The sequence below is a fragment of the Pteronotus mesoamericanus genome, unplaced genomic scaffold (genome assembly GCF_021234165.1).
Source record: "Pteronotus mesoamericanus isolate MK-2021 breed Mesoamerican mustached bat unplaced genomic scaffold, CSHL_Meso_final contig_75, whole genome shotgun sequence".
NCBI lineage: Eukaryota > Metazoa > Chordata > Mammalia > Chiroptera > Mormoopidae > Pteronotus > Pteronotus mesoamericanus.
Window position 1 is genome coordinate 11,489,299 of NW_026555249.1, and position 17,420 is coordinate 11,506,718.

General features: G+C 47.4%; 1 long non-coding RNA gene across 1 annotated transcript; it reads right to left on the reverse strand.

Annotated features, from left to right (window-relative positions):
• Nucleotides 1-5,296: 5,296 nt before the first annotated feature.
• Nucleotides 5,297-15,671, reverse strand: LOC129079055 (uncharacterized). The gene is made up of 3 exons (XR_008530035.1): nucleotides 15,490-15,671; nucleotides 5,985-6,278; nucleotides 5,297-5,553 (listed from the first exon to the last, which is right to left on the reverse strand). It is a non-coding gene; the product is annotated as an uncharacterized LOC129079055 (long non-coding RNA).
• Between the last annotated feature and the right edge of the window lie 1,749 nt (nucleotides 15,672-17,420).

Genomic DNA, 17,420 nt, shown 5'->3' on the forward strand with positions numbered 1-17,420 from the left:
CCCCACGCCCAGCGTTGAAGGGTGAGCTTGTCCCTCGCTGACATTTGAGGAAAAGCCCGTGGACTTTTTCCCTCTTGATGCTCTGAGAAGTTGTTTGTCAATGAAACTTTAAAGTATAGATGGGACGTTGTAATGGACATGCCTTTTTCTTCAAAAAATAAAAGGAAAACGAAAACAAATGTGGAACTCATAGCTTAAAAGAGATTTTAAAACAGCCCCACTCTAGCGGGTAGAACGGTCTGAAGCCAGGTGATCCCCACTGCGTCGGTGACCGATGCCGATCACCCGCAGTCTGACTACGATGCTGGTTCTCACACGGTGACTTCTCTCTTGGGGCAACCACAACACTGGCCAGCTGCCCCTAACTTCTCTGGTGGAAATGACTGTTTCGGAGGTACAAATGTTCCCTGGGAAGGTCCGACACCACGATGCTGAGCCTTCAAAGGGGCACAGTTGCTGAGCCCACGTCTGGCCCACACTTAAACCCAGCCCAGCAGAGCTCTCGGTCTGAAAGCCCCTATCCCAGGCCCCAGGGCAGCAGGAAAGACTGCGCTTGCGTCAGCGAACCCCTTGGGCTTACCACCACGTGGGCTTCCTTGGTCAGAGCTTCCAGCCCTCTGCTGCTTCTGTTGTGCAATAATTTCATCCTCTTTTATTATTATGTTCTTTATGTTTTAGGTTTTGTTTTGATCGTGGTCCCTCTTTTTTCCACTTCTCATCCTCAGCCCCACCGTTACCTTTCCCCTCAGCTCACGCAAAGAAAGGCTGGCGTGGGTGCCAGGCATGGCACACATCGAGAGTGTTCTCCCGGGGAACTCGATCAGCCACCCCGGGGAACGAGGGCCGGCTGTGCCCTCACGGCCCCTGCCCTGGGATTCCGCTCTCCCCCGGTTGGTTGGGCTGTGTCCTGCAAAGCGCAAGTTCCCTAGTGGGGTTCCGGTCACGGCACATGCCTGGGCTGCGGTTCCACTGAGCGTATGGGAGCCAACGGGCCCGTGTTCCTCTCGCCTACCTGGGTTTCTCTCCCTCTCTTTTCCTCCCTCACACACACACAAAATCTCGCAGACCCGTGGAACTGCCTGACTTTGTTACATGGAAGAAAACTTTTTGATCGCTGAAATCTAGATCGGAAGGCCCTGGCACGTTTGCCCACGGAACGTCTGGCCTGTGTGAAGGAGCGTGTGAGGAAGTGCAGCTTCACTGGGCATTGGATCCAAGAGGGAATCAATCCACAAAGAGTGAACACACACAAGAGGATATTTTACACTTGTCATTTATTGGTGTTACCTTTATATCTATGATCATATCACTAGCACTCATAATGAAGATAATAATAACTGTAATTATTTTTATAATTACAACTTAACATTCCGCAAGGAAATATTGATGTGCTTAGCCTTTGTTACCCAATGCACTCATAAAAGCTACCTGATAAAATATGAAGTGTCAGCTCTAACCCTCAGGTAAAACAAGAGGACAGGTGAGGTTAGGTGACGGGCTGAGTGTCACCTGTGTAGAAATGACGGACCAAACATGTCCCCAAACAGCTCGCATCTGGAGCCCTGGACCCTGACGTCCTCCCTATCGGACATGTGGACTGAAATTCTGAAGTCACTTTAACTTACAAAACTGACAAGCAAAAACCAGGCTGCAAGCCTGCCTCTGCCGTCGATCAGCAGCGGGACTTTACGCCAGGGTCGCCGCTGCTCCGTCCGGTCCCTGAAATCCGTGGCTGAAATCTGATGGTATGTTCCAAGCAGAAGGGCTGAGAGTCCCCGAGAGTGTCAGGAATGGAGGTTTTGTTTTTGTTTTTGTTTTTGTTTTTTAAATAGAAGATAACCTTTCTAATAGCTGGTCTGGACCCATCCCTTCCAACTGTGGTTTCTTTTCAAACACAAAACAAACTTGAATCCCCTCAAGCAATGAAATCAGTTCCACTTTGGATAATTCCATCCAAGATGAACGGATTTCCCTTAATCTCCTTAGGCCCTTCCAGGGGACCGGGGAGAAGCCGTCACCGCCCAGCCTTAATACCCGCCGGTCCGGCGCCTGAGGGCCCCGGACGGAACAAATGCCCAGGGAAGGGGCCCGCGGAGCCCTTCCAGCTCTCGGCAGCCCAGGCATGGAGCAGAACCGTCCCTGCTGCGTGCGCGAGGCCTGGGACTCCGTGGACAAGTCGCTGGCTCCAATCCTGCTTCCACCCTTGTGCTTCCGGGAGGAAGGCATGCCCTGGTCGCTCCCTCTCTACCCTAAGCTGGGCCACCTCACTTCGGACGACCGGGACGTCGCCCGAGAACTACATCCCGGTCCCCGCAGGCTTCTGCACAGGGACTGTTCGCGACATGGGCCCAGAGCGCAGAGCACCTCCAGGCGGGACGCAGAGGAGCCAGGCCCAGAAGGGACGCAGGAGACCCAGCAGCCAGAGACGCCCCCAGGAGTGGCGGCAGCCGCCCTGGCCCTGGCCGATGGTCGCCCTGAAGACTCTCTTCGCCTGTCGCCCTGCCGCTGGGACAGACGCCTGGAACCCGACCCTTCCAGCGAACCGGTCTCCGGTTCCACAAGCTGCTGGCCGTGGAGCTGCCCGACAGGGATCACGAAGACCCTGGGCTGCCTCTGCTGCCTTTGGACACATTAGACTCCTTCGGAGACCCTTCCTTGCACGGCCCCCTGCCACAGACGGTCTTAGGATAACACTTCTCAGTTTAGAGTCTTATAAGAAATTTACCTTCATAGACAGTGGTGAGATTTTCTTCACGTACCTCATACATTATGCCACAATTCCACCATCTCTCTCCTGTGTGTCCCCGCTTTGGTTGTTAGGGAAGGACTAGGCGAGGGTCCTGCTAAGTGGCCCGACTTTGGCTGTTGGTGAGGCGGTGGCGTCTCCCACCCACACCGGGTCCAGGGACCAGAAGCTAGAGGGTCATCAAACTGGGACTGGCTTTCTGGGCTGCCAAGAGCTCAGCTGAGAAGCAGCCTGCAGCCCTGGGGCCTCACTTGGCCCAGAAGCGCTTCTGCTCCCTGGGCCCGGCCCTTTGGCTTGTCCCTGGCCATCTCGGTGGCCTTCCAGCCCCCTTCCTGGTACCCTGCCGCCTTCCCTGCTGCGCCCCATCCAGATGCCTCCACAAGTACCGGCCCCCTATGTCCCAGACTTCTTCCTCACGAAGGCCCTTCCCTCAGCATGTCCCTTCGTCCTGTCACCTTCCATAAACCTAAATGCCAGCACACGCGACCACGGCGACCTCGAACAAGCCGGCTGGGGTACGGTGGGAAGGCCTTGGTGCCAAGGACACCGGAAAATCAGCCACTAGTCCTTTGTGGTCTGGGCTTTCTGAGTCCAGATTCTGGAGTGGGCTTGTTCCTTTCCAATCCCAGCTCCAAGCGGGTGACTTCTCAAGGCTCATACTTACTGCTGACGAAGAACAAACATTCACCTAGTGAACTTAAAGGTTTAATTGGCTTTATGAAAAGAGCCACGCATCAGGCTGCTTCCCGACTGGCAACTAGAGGGGCGCTCCCTGGTTTATGCGAAATGAAAGGTTTTTCTAGGAAGAGGGTGTGACAGAGGAGTTACTAGTTTAAGAAAAGAAAGGATCATTTTTAGACAAGGACATCTTCTTCGGAGGGGGGAGGAAGGACAGAAACGTTTATTTCTATGCAGATTGTGTCTTCCGGATGGGGGGGCGGGGAGCGGGGGGCGGGGCAGAGGTGAAGGGGTTCCATGTGGCAGGTTGCCTGCCTGGTGCTTGCCTGGGAAATTCCAAGCCGGTGATTGAGATTGTGTTTCTGGGAGAGGTTGAAGTTGCAGTTAAATCGGGTAGGAAGTCGAGGCTCACTACCATGGGCTTTTAGCATAAGCGACACCATTTGGGCCTATGGTGTCTCTGTGACATTATCCAACACAGCTGAACGCGAGTAGCCAACACGTCCAGAACAGCAACTGTGCACGGACTTCAACGGTGTCCAGCGACGTGTCAACGCTCCATAAACGTCAGCTGCAGTTATTCTTATGATCGCCGAACGCCTGGGATTTCTCTGGGTCGGAGGAGTTCCCTGAGATTGAGCTCCCGGGTGTCTCAAAGTTCAGACTCCCCGCCTCGGGCTCACCCTCTAATCCCTTCATCCAGGTGCCCGCACCCCGCCCGGCGGCCCTCTCCCTGCGCCCTCTCCCTGCGCCCTCTCCCTGTGCCCTCTGGGGCGGGATCCCGTGGGTCACGTCCCTGCGGACCTGAATGCGGAGGCTCGGCCACTGCAACCACTCTGTCCTATCAGGGGGTGGCCACTTTTCCTCAATGTCGACATTATCTCCTTGACAGCACCCTTGTTTGCGCAGCCAGGAAGGGCGTGTGTGTGTGTGGCGGCCACGCCATCGGTTGCCGCCGCGCCGCGCAGGGCGCCCCGGCCTCTCCCTCCCTTTCCGCGGGGCGGGCAGAACCTCCCGCTGCTCCGCGCGCACGTGCTCTCGGGGGCGACTCCACGACTTCCCCGGCGTCGGCCCTTTCTCGGTGACAGCGCGTCTGAGGACGCCGACGGCGGTTTCGAAGTGGCAGGTTCCGCAGCCGGGGGGCGGTCTGCCCCGTGACGTCAGCGCCCGCAGGCCCGGTGCGCGCGCAGGACGGGCCCGGCCGACCGCGCTGCCCTGGCCGCACACTCCAGGCTCAGCCCGGGCGTCCGGGCTCGACGGTGCCTTCGCGATTCCTGGGTCTCAGCCAGTCCGGGCCAGCCGTTTCTCAATGGTTCCGCAGGAGAAACCGGTTCCGCCACGGCAGGTCCCCGCGGCCGCGGGGACTCCCTCCGCGCACAGCCCCGCCCCACCCCGCGCGGCCCTCGGAGTCCGCGGCCGCTCCGGGCCCGGCCGCTGCCGGCACCGCCTCGGCCGCCATCTGCTCCTCGCGCCACTCCGCTAATGGAGCGGAGGCGGTTTGTCCGTGGCGTTTTTCTTTTTCTACCCTGGTCTGTTTTATTTTACTTACTTTCAATGTTAATGTTTTATTATGTTACGGGTGAACATGTGAAATATTTATTTTAAAAATATTTTATCAATATTTTGAATCAGTACCATGTATTTTACATTTTAAGATACCTTTAGATGTATAACACTTTAGAATTGTTTTGCTTTTCATTTGCTTTTGTTAGTTTTTCCTTTTGTTTTATTTACCACTCAATTTTTAAAATATTTATTGTAATTATTTATTAATAAAACTCTGATAAAAATAATAAGTAGATTAGCTAGTCCACTATGAAATGTATTAGAAATGTTGCAGAGTAAAACGAAATTTCAAAAATATTGTTCAGCTGTTCAACTTGTATTTTTGTTTTTAGAAAAAATTTTCTTAATTTATCTTTAGAGAGAGGGGAAGGGAGGGAGAAAGAGAGGGAGAGGAACATCGACATGCGAGAGAAACTTCGGTCGGTTGCCTCTTGTGCAGCCGGGACCTGGGACTGAACCGCGAGCCAGCGAGGCATCTGCCGTGACCAGGAGCCCAGTGAGCGACCCCGTGGCATTTCAGGAGGTCGCCACCCAACGGAGTCACAGGGCTCAGCGCTAAACTTCTAAATAAGTACAAACAAATATAAAAATGGAGATACTTATTAAATTTTTTAAATGGAGTGTCATACTAAACTCAATAAATAAAATTTAATTAAATGTAGTTAAAAATAAGTTAAATTAAAAATAAAGTACACACAATTAATTTAATGTAAAATTGGAAAATAGTGTAATTAAAGTATGAATGAACTTTGAAGTTGAAATGTAATATAACCTTTAAAATTATACTTTAATAACGATTTATTTAAAAATTAAATTTACAGAGAGAAAAATACAGATTTCTTGTTCCACTTATAGACGTATTCATCCGTGGATTCTTTTTCTCGTTAATCTTCACCCGGAGATACCTTTTAGAATTGATTTTAAAAAGAGGAAAGGGGGGAAGAGAGAGAGAAAAAGGCAGGGAGGAAGAGAGAGGGGTGAGAGAAACTCCTACCATTTGCCTCCTGTACGCGCCCCACAGGGAGCGGGGGGAGGGGATCAAACCCAAAACCTAGGTAAGCGCCTTGAGCCGAGGGAACCTGCAATCGTCGTCGCGTGCGCCGAGACACTCCAACCGGCCGAGCCACCGCGCCCAGGCCATTGGGTCATTCCTGACGCGCCCTGACGGGGGGGGGGGGGGAGTGGGCGGGGTGTCCGCACAGCCAGGACACACCGGGGCGGCGCTCTGCCCAGCTGTGCTATCGGTCCAGATGCAGTGACAGTTTGAAAATCGCTTTACCACATTTCCCTAAAAAAGAAAAATAAAATAGAATAAAAAATTTAAATATTGCGATAATAAAATAATTGATAACAGATATAAATGTCTTTACATAAAACAGCTTAAAATTAATGTGGTAAAAGTTTCAAATATTTCTTTTGATACTTAAAAATTAAATACATACAAAAAGAAAATAAAGTGAAAATAAAGGTATAAGTAAAAATTAATGAACATAAAGTATTTAAATGTTAGCCCTGGCTGGTGTGGCTCAGTGGATTGAGTGCCTGCCTGCGAACCAAAGGGTCACTGGTTCCATTCCCACTCAGGGCACCCGCCTGCGTTGCGGGCCAGGACGCCAGTAGGAGGCGAGCGAGAGGCAACCACACAGTGATGTCCTTCCTCTCTTTCTCCCTCTCATCCCCTCTCTAAAAATAAATAACGTCTTTTAAAAGTTGTTCAAAATATTTAAATTTTAAAGTTGAAAAATGAAATAAAAAATATAAAATTCTAAGGTACTGATATTATAGTTCGGAAATACTGCAATTAAAAACATTTTAAAATAAAAAAATTGATAAAATATATTTAACATTTAAAACTGTAATTTATTATAATACTTTAAACATTATATAAAGTAATACTTACCGTAGTGTTAGATTATAAAGGTATTATACGTAATATAAAACAAAATTTCATTAATAATAAAAGTAACTAAAATAAATAGTAAATAAAATTAATTAGTATTTAAAGACTGTAAGGCTAAAATATTTTTAACTTATTATCAATAAATCAATTTAAAAATCAAAGAGTAAAAAATATAAATTTCAAAACTCAAAGCATATCATAAATAAAATTAATAAAACACGTAGAGATTATCATTTATTAATGAAAAAGAACATATTAAACTAAGTAATATAAAATTTAATATTAAATAATTCACTATAAAATATATTTTAAAATAAATTTTAAAAAATATAAAATCATTATACTGCAATATCATCAAATAATGTGTTAACTTAAAAATACATTAAATAAATCATCTAAAATTAAATACTTAAAAATACAATTTAAAATCATTTATATACATAAGTAAAATATAAATTTTTTAGATATCGTTCTATAAATTAATCACCCATGTAACAAAATATTTAAATAATATATACTTTATATAAATAAAATAATAAAAATAAATGTAGAAACAAAAAATATTCACAAAAATAATTAAATGAAAAATGAATAAAAATAACGGGGCTAAAATATGTGACAATAAGAAAATAAGGTTATAAATATATACTAAACAATATAAATAACAAAAGATGAAGAAATAGTCAACAGAAATCGTAAAATAAAAATTTAATTAGTCAAAAATAAAAGATCATAGGTTAGAATGATATATCACATAGGAGTTTAATTACACATTCCTGTAGTATGAAATAACTCATGGTGCTTTTTATGTCGGTCTCACAGGGACAAAGTTTTTTCCACGGAGCACCCGTGGTTCCACTCCCCCCGATGTTTGGCAACGCCGACCGCTCCGTGATCGGAGCCTGGCCGTGGTCTCCGGCAGCGCGCTCGTTCGCCCCTGAGGGACACTCGTCCTTGGCGACGGCACCGCCGTTGGCTCTCTGCGCCGCGACGTATAGCCTTCTGCCTGCTGTGAATACACTTCTGTACATCGTTCTGTAAATCGTTCTGAAACTCTCTCCATACCGTTCTATAAACCGTTCTGCAATGGTTCTTTATACCGTTCTGTACACGCTTTTGTAAATCTTTCTGTATATAGTATTGTAATTCGTCCTGTACATAGATCTGTAAATCATCCTGAAAATTTCTCTGTATATCGGTCTACCAATCATTCTGTATATTGTTCTGTAAACCATTCTGAATATTGTTCTGTATAAAGGTTTAGAAATCGCTCTGTATATACTTTTGTAAATCGTTCTGTATGAAGTTCTGTAAATCATTCTGTATAAAATTTTGTAAACTGTTCTGTAAATCGTTTTGTATAAAGTTTTTAAAGTTGTTCTATTTAAAGTTTTGAAAATCATTCTATAAACCGTTCTGTATATGGTTTTGTAAATAGTTCTGTATAAAGTTTTGTAAATCGTTCTATATAAAGTTTTGTAAATTGTTCCGTATAAAGTTTTGTATATCGTTTTTTAAATCGTTCTGTATACAGTTTTGGATGTCGTTCTGTATAAAGTTTTGTATTCATTCTGTAAATCCCTCTGTATAAAGCTTTGTAAATGTTCCATTTAAAGTTTTGAAAACCATTCTATAAATCGTTCTGTATACAGTTTTGTAAATAGTTCTGTATAAAGTTTTGTGAACCCTACTGTTTAAATGAACGATTTACAGAACGACTTACAAAATTTTATACGGAACGATTTACCAAACTATGTACAGAATGATTTACACAATGATTTACAAAACTTATCCAAAACAAGTTACAAATCTATATACAGAACAATCTACAGAACGATTTACAACACAAAACAACTTGCAGAATGATGTACAAAAGTTTATACAGAACGACTTACAAAACTTTATACACAACGATTTACAAAGCTATATACAGAACGATTTACAAAACTCAACACAAAACAATTTGCAGAACGATTTATAAAACTTTATACAGAACGATTTACAAAACTTTATACAGAACGATAAACTTTATGCAAGACTTACAGAACTTTATGCGGAACGATTTACAGAACTTTATACAGAACGATTTACAGAACTTTATGCAGAACGATTTACAAAACTTTACACAAAACGATTTACAAAACTTTATACAGAACGATTTACAGAACTTTACACAGAACGATTTACAAAACTTCATACAGAAGACGATTTATACAGAACATTTACATTTACAGAACTTTATGCAGAACGATTTACAGAACTTTATACAGAACGATTTACAGAACTTTATGCAGAACGATTTACAGAACTTTACACAGAACGATTTACAAAACTTCATACAGAACGATTAACAGAACTTTATACAGAATTTTATACAGAACGATTTAAAAAATTATGCATAGAACGATTTACAGAAAAATTTACAAAACTTTATACAGAACGATTTACAGAACGTTTTACAAAACTTTTTACAGAACGATTTACAGAACTTTATACGGAACGATTTACAAAACGTTATACAGAACGATTTACAAAACTTTACACAGAACGATTTACAAAACTTTATACAGAACAACTTACAGAACTTTATACAGAACGACTTGCAGAACGATTTACAAAACTATACATAGAACGATTAACAGAAAAATTTACAAAACTTTATAAACAACGATTTACGGAACTTTTTACAAAACCTTATGCAGAATCATTTACAAAACTTTACACAGAACGATTTGCAGATCTTTATACATAACGATTTACAAAACCACACACAGAACGATTTACAAAACTTTACACAGAACGATTTACAAAACGTTATACAGAACGATTTGCAGAACGTTATACAGAATCATTTACAGAACGTTATACGGAACGATTTACAGAACGTTATACGGAACGATTTGCAGAACGTTATACAGAATCATTTACAGAACGTTATACAGAACGATTTACAGAACGTTATACGGAACGATTTGCAGAACGTTACACGGAACGATTTGCAGAACGTTATACGGAACGATTTGCAGAACGTTATACGGAACCATTTACAGAACGTTACACGGAACGATTTGCAGAACGTTATACGGAACGATTTGCAGAACGTTATACGGAACGATTTACAGAACGTTATACGGATCGATTTGCAGAAAGTTATACGGATCGATTTGCAGAACGTTATACAGAATCATTTACAGAACGTTATACAGAACGATTTACAGAACGTTATACGGAACGATTTACAGAACGTTATACGGAACGATTTACAGAACGTTACACGGAACGATTTGCAGAACGTTACACGGAACGATTTGCAGAACGTTATACAGAATCATTTACAGAACGTTATACAGAACGATTTACAGAACGTTACACGGAACGATTTGCAGAACGTTACACGGAACGATTTGCAGAACGTTACACGGAACGATTTGCAGAACGTTATACAGAATCATTTACAGAACGTTATACAGAACGATTTACAGAACGTTATACGGAACGATTTACAGAACGTTATACGGAACGATTTACAGAACGTTATACGGGACGATTTGCAGAACGTTATACGGGACGATTTACAGAACGTTATACGGAACGATTTACAGAACGTTATACGGAACGATTTACAGAACGTTATACGGGACGATTTGCAGAACGTTATACGGAACGATTTGCAGAACGTTACACGGAACGATTTGCAGAACGTTACACGGAACGATTTGCAGAACGTTACACGGAACGATTTGCAGAACGTTACACGGAACGATTTGCAGAACGTTATACAGAACCATTTACAGAACGTTATACAGAACGATTTACAGAACGTTATACGGAACGATTTACAGAACGTTATACGGAACGATTTACAGAACGTTATACGGAACGATTTACAGAACGTTATACGGGACGATTTGCAGAACGTTATACGGAACGATTTACAGAACGTTATACGGAACGATTTACAGAACGTTATACGGAACGATTTACAGAACGTTATACGGAACGATTTGCAGAACGTTATACGGAACGATTTACAGAACGTTACATGCAATTACACGGAACGATTTGCAGAACGTTACACGGAACGATTTGCAGAACGTTATACGGAACGATTTACAGAACGTTATACAGAACGATTTACAGAACGTTATACGGAACGATTTGCAGAACGTTACACGGAACGATTTGCAGAACGTTATACGGAACGATTTGCAGAACGTTATACGGAACGATTTACAGAACGTTATACAGAACGATTTACAGAACGTTATACGGAACGATTTACAGAACGTTATACGGAACGATTTACAGAACGTTATACGGAACGATTTACAGAACGTTATACGGAACGATTTACAGAACGTTATACGGAACGATTTGCAGAACGTTATACGGAACGATTTACAAAACGTTATACGGAACGATTTACAGAACGTTATACGGAACGATTTACAGAACGTTATACGGGACGATTTGCAGAACGTTATACGGAACGATTTGCAGAACTTTATACAGAATCATTTACAAAACTTTATACAGAACGATTTACAGAACGTTATACAGAACGATTTACAGAACGTTATACAGAACGATTTACAGAACGTTATACGGAACGATTTACAGAACTTTATAAGGAACGATTTACAAAACGTTATACAGAACGATTTACAAAACTTTACACAGAACGATTTGCAGAACGTTATACAGAACGATTTACAAAATCTTAAACAGAACACTCTACAAAACCTTATATAGAACGATTTACAAAACGTTACGCAGAACGAAGTAGAAATCTTTATACAGAAGATTTACAAAATTATCGTTCTCTATAATGATTTGTACGTTTTGTAAATCGTTCTGTAAAACGTTTTGGAAATCTTTCTGTAACTCGTTCTGTATACAGTTTTGTAAATCGCTCTCTGTATCGTTTTGAAAATCGTTCTGTATGCAGTTTCATAAATGGTTCTGTAAACAGTTATGGAAATGGTTCTGGAGAAAGTTTTGTAAATCGTTCTGTAAATCGTTGAATTAGTTTTGTAAATAGTTCTTTATAAAATTTTGTAAATCGTTCTGTACATGGTTCTGTAAATCGTTCTACACGGAGATTTGTGCATCGTTCTGCAAATCGTTTTGTAAACCGGCCTGCCCGTTCTGTGTACCGTTCTCTCTGAATGATCGTTCCCTGCTCTGTGCTCATTTTCTCGTATTTAAGTTGGGTACACCGACTCTCTTGATCGGTCCGTGGAGGATAAAACCGCTTTGAATACCCGGGTTTTCCACGTCCGGCCTCCCTCCGCCCACCCCCCGCGGGTGCATAAATATCGGGGCTGCCGGCACCGCTGCAGGCCTTGCCTCCCGCCTCAGCTCAGACACTGGTGCCGCCCGGGTCCGAGGTCTCCGCGATGGATCCGCACTTTCTCGCCGCTGCGAAGACGGCTTGGGAGGCCGCAGACCGGGCGCCGCAGCCGCGGCCTCCGTCGGTGCTCCTCTGCGAGGGCTCGGGGCCGTGGTCGCTGCCCCTCTACCCGGCGCTGGGAGAGACCTCGGGCCACCGCGGCGCTGACGACGGGCGACTGCTCTCCAGTCCGTGTTGGCGCCTGCCCTCGGTGTACGACCGCTACAGAGTCCTCAGCGGAGCGCGGAGCCCCTCGGAGCCGAGCGCCACGCCGCCCAGCCCGGGCCTCGGGACGGGGACACGCGGGACGCCAGCAGCCGCCGCCCGAGCGCCGGAGCCCGCCGAGGACCCCGCGTCCCAGCCGCTTCCCGGGGCCCTGCCGCCCGACGCCGGACCCGGCCCGCGGCCCGCCGACACCCAGGACGGCGCGCGCCCTCCCGAACAGCGCCCCCCTTCGGGCCCCGCTGCGGGGCGCCCGCGCCGCTCTCTCCCCGGCTGCCTGCGGTGGGTGCGCCGCGCCGCCCGCGCCCTGAGCCGCGCGGCCGCCGGCGGCTGCCGGCCCTGCCTGGACCTGAGAGGGCCCTGAGGCCGCGGCGGCGGCGCCGAAAACGGCTCTCGGTTTCCAATAAAAATGCACGACGCGCCTTCAGAGTCCCTCGTAAGTTACTGCCTCTTCCTCCTCGCTGCCCCGTCGCTTCTGGCTGCACTTTCCTCCCTCCCTCCTGCTCGCAATACTTACTTTTATTAACTGGCTTTTACCCACCGACACTCAATTGTACTTAACACTGCGCCTTGCTGTCTGCCACTGCTGACCTTCGGTTCCTTTACTCTAATGAAACTTTTACATACCCGCTTTTACTTAATGACACTTCTTTTTACTTACTGGCACTTGACTCACTTCTTATTTCTGGAACAACCATTTGATTGTTCGACACATTCTTCTCTCTCTCTTTTTTAAAACTAAAATTCATGCATCTATACCTTGAACACTGTTCATCTAAAAACACATGACCCTTCCACTCATACTTTCTATCCTATGTTCTCTCCCTTCAGTCTCATTTATTTTACTGGTTTTAGTTTTACATTTTGATTACAAATTTTACCCACGAGTAATCTTTACTCTCCTGTGAACCTGAGAAGGTGGTAATGGTGAACTGTTACATATTAGCACGGTGTAAGCAGGTAAGCACATTTAGGAATACAAATTGTAACGATTTATAATTTTCAGAGACATATACTTTTCACAGCAGGATTGTTATCATTGTGGAAAAAGTCTTGATCGCTACTAGCACTAAATCGCTTTCCTTGTCTGTAAAAAATTCGGAAGACAAAAGTAGATCAACTTAAATGCAGCAGTTAATGCTGCAGTGTATCAGCTTTTTTGAAAGTGACCTTTATGTTCAATGAATGGGCATCATTTAACACTGTAAATTTTTGTCTTGTATCTATTTTAGTCACAAGTAAGTTAATAGATAGTGAAGGATTAGACGTTAAGCAGCTAGCTATCACCTTAAGGATTTTTTTTTTTCCTTTCGGCTCACAGATTCTGTGAGGTAGAGAACACAGACGCTTACAGAACATGTAACCCCAGGCAGGAATGAAACGTCTGTGTGGGTTCCATTGAGTGCTGACAGCTGGGAAAACTAGCCTGCTTTGATTACACTGGAAAAGGAAACTCATTTTTATTTTTTAAAGATCATTCCGCATCCTGTGAACTTGAAAACATTTGAATTAGTTTCTATGTTTCTGGAGTGTAGCACATACTTAAGTTATTCAAGGGCTTCCTTTTCTTTAAGCCAATACAGAGAGCTCCTTTAAAGTATCAGGTACATAATACACATAGATAGACAGATACACATACACAGACAGACAGATAAGGGATACTGTAGCCTCATTTCACACGCCAGCCAGTGTCTGTCTGGTGCTATAAACCTCAGAAGGACAGCTGGGGCCCTACTGGGTCTCCGGGAGCTGGAATGAGCTACGTCCCCTGCTCAGGTGGCTACGGCTTTGCACTACAGATTCTTAAAATTCTGCGCCATAAGGATTCCGGTTTTTTTTTTTTTGTTTTTTTTTTTTTTTTGCTGTGATGCTCAGTAACCATTTCACCCTCAGGCACTGTAAGAGTTCGTAGATCCCTGTTCTCTGTACAGTCAATATTTTCATTGTGCAAATTACAATAGGATCTGTCCTTTGAGCTCATCGCTGCTTCTGTAAACCTCTGCAAACAATGTTATTTCCTCTGAGACTCTGTCCCGCCCCTGGGAGGAGAAGTGGAGGGAGAGTCCAGACCCACATGTAGAAACTGCTGAAAAAACCTCTGTCCCTTTTCCTTCTCTTCTTGAACAACAAAACCCCTTTGCCTACCTGCTGGGACGCTTTCTCCCCTGGTCTCCTTTGTGACAGGCCATGGTGTTTGTATTTGCTATTTAATGTCATCCTGGAGGGGTCTGTCTTAGTCTGCTTGGGCTGCCATACAGCATACCATGGACTGAGGGGCACACGCCACAGAATTTATTCCTCACAGTACTGGAGGCTGCGGGTGGGGTCCGAGATCGGGGTGGGGGGCAGTGGGGTCGGGTTCCGGGCAGCGCGCCCCCCCCTGGCTGGCAGGCGGCGGCCTCCTCACAGGGCGGGCAGAGGGGATGCGGGAGCTCTCCGGTGTCTCTTCCCAGGAGGCAAAAATCCCATGGTGAAGGCCCCCCCCCCTCATGGCCTCATCTAACCCCAATGACCTCCCAAAGTCCTTAGGCCCCAGGCGCATCCCACGGTGGCGCTAGGGCTTCAACATATAAATGGCGCGGGGGGGGGGGGCTATATAATATATTATTAAAAAATATATATATATATATATATAAAACATGTATATATATAGTTTTGGGAGCTCTTCAGTCTTTTCAAAGTCTCCTCATTCCAGTAGAAGAAGGCGCTCTGTGTTCCCCCAGAGGGACCGGGACCCTCTGTTTCTGAGGGCAGCCCGAAGGCGCACTACGTTAAGTAGCCGAAGGTTTCCCCGCAGCGCCCACTGCAATTCCAAACTCTGCAAACTTCGCCCACGTCCCCGAAGGCCTAAGACCCCGGTCCCAGGCGAGGCCCAGGTGGAAACCGCGCGCGTCCCCTTCACCCTCAGGTTTCTTCAGGCCTCTGGACGCAGACAGAGCCTGTTTTTCAAAGGCCCTTCGGGGTTCAACGGAAAGGAGGACTTACCAAGGAACTTCAGGAAGGAATGGCTCAGTAAAAGCAGAGACTGCGCACAAGCGCAGCGGAGCTGCCGGCCGAGCTTCGCCCCCCCAGAGCGGGGCCCCGGGGAAGCGGAGAGGGCGCTGGGCCGGGGCACCGGCGCCGTCACTCACCAGCCCCGGGGGCGGCGGGGCTCCTCTGCGCGTCCCAGGGCCCGGACAGAGCTCAGAGCGCCTCCCCGCTCCGGGGGGACGAGCCGGCAGCCGGGCCGTCGCCCAGCTTATGAAGGGGGACGGGGAGGAGCGGGCTGACCTTTGCAGCCATTGGTCGGCACCGCGGGGGATTCCAGAAGCCGGCGCATTGGTCAAAAGCGACAGCCTCGCTCCGCTGCAGGGACTTTCCGCTGTTCTAAGTCATTTCCAAGAAACGAGTTCGGGCGCTGTGACGTACGCGCACGGAGCATTTGCAGCCTGGGCTGCATTTTCTGTGGACGCGCGGCCCCCGGCCGTCCGGCGACCGCACCGCTCAGCCCCAGTGTCCGCGGACGCTGGGGGCAGCGCCCCCCGGCCGCGGAAGCTCCCGGACGGACCTCGGCGGCGGCCGCGGGCCCCTCGCTGGGTCCCGGCGCCGCTGGGGGCGCCGCGTCCTCGGCCTTTCTCGGTCCCCGCGGCGGCGGCGCGGCGCGCGCGCCCGCCGCGGTCTGGGGCCCGGCCCGCCGCGCCCGCGCGGCCTGCGCTGCTTCCCCCTCGTACCCGCGGCTCCGCCGCCGCCCGGCTGCCGTCCCCGGCCGGGCCCCGGGGCGCGCCGTCCGCGCCGCACGCGCCGCTCGGCGGGGAGAGGACCCCCGCGCTCTGGGGGTCCCGGCGTCGGGGCCCCGGGCCCGGTTCCGCGTCTCGGGAGGCCCTCGGGCGCCGCCCTCAATGGCGCTTGCTCCTTCTCCTTGAGGAGGGACTTCCTCTCTGAACGGTGTGCTCCTCAGAGGCCCAGCCAGGCCGCTGGGGCTTCTGGCTCCTCCCTGAGCGAAGGAAGGGGCGCGGGGGCTGGGGCTTGGAAGGCCGCGAGCTGTTCCCGGGACAGCGGGGCGTCTGCCCTGCCACAGAGGTGGGCCATTCGGATCAACGGTAGACCCGGTCCCCACCCTGCGCAGGGCCCTTCACTGCTCGTTGGGAGCCGAGGGACAGGCCGCAGTCCTCCCTGAATCTGCCACGCTTGGTGCCTTCAGCTCAAAACAGCGACAGAGGCACAGTGCGGGGAGGCTAGTTCTGAACCCCTTCACTGCCGGGAGGAAAGGCAACTGTGATCCAGTCAAATAGTTAACACAATCACACCCCTCAGCTCTGTGCTGCTTTCCGGTCACATTAAGGGTTGAAAACAAGGGAGCGGGCAAAGGTACACACAAGTATAATTAATTCTAGGAGGCATCTCTTTGCCTCAAGGCCACGCCTTGGAGATATACGTCGGCGGTTCTGACTTGCTGCATGATTTTAATACGAGCCTTTTCCTCTTAGCGATCTGTTAAATCCTGAAGCATCTCAGCCGTGATTGTCTTCTTAGGTTCGAGGAATTAGGATTCCAAACCTAATGTCCAAACCTCTGTGGAGGAAAAGCTGGTCAGAGCAGCTGTAACTGTACGTTGGGCTTGCTTCTCTCAGTATTGCTCTGAGTCACTGTAGAAGAAACGACTAAGATATGTGAAAGGGTAAAAGATATGTCTGATCATCGTAACCATTGAGGAATTAATTCAAATAAATATCTTTAGAGACGTACACACACAGAACAGAATGAGAGCAGCCATGGGTGGGGGTGGGGGGAAATGGCGGGAAGAAGAGGGAGGGACTGGTCAGGAAACAGTAATGACTGACCCGTGGACAAGGACAGTGGTGGGGGACCTGGCTGTGGGGGTGGGGCAAGCTGGGCAGGGGAGGGAAGTGGGGGAAACCGTGGGACAACTGTACCAG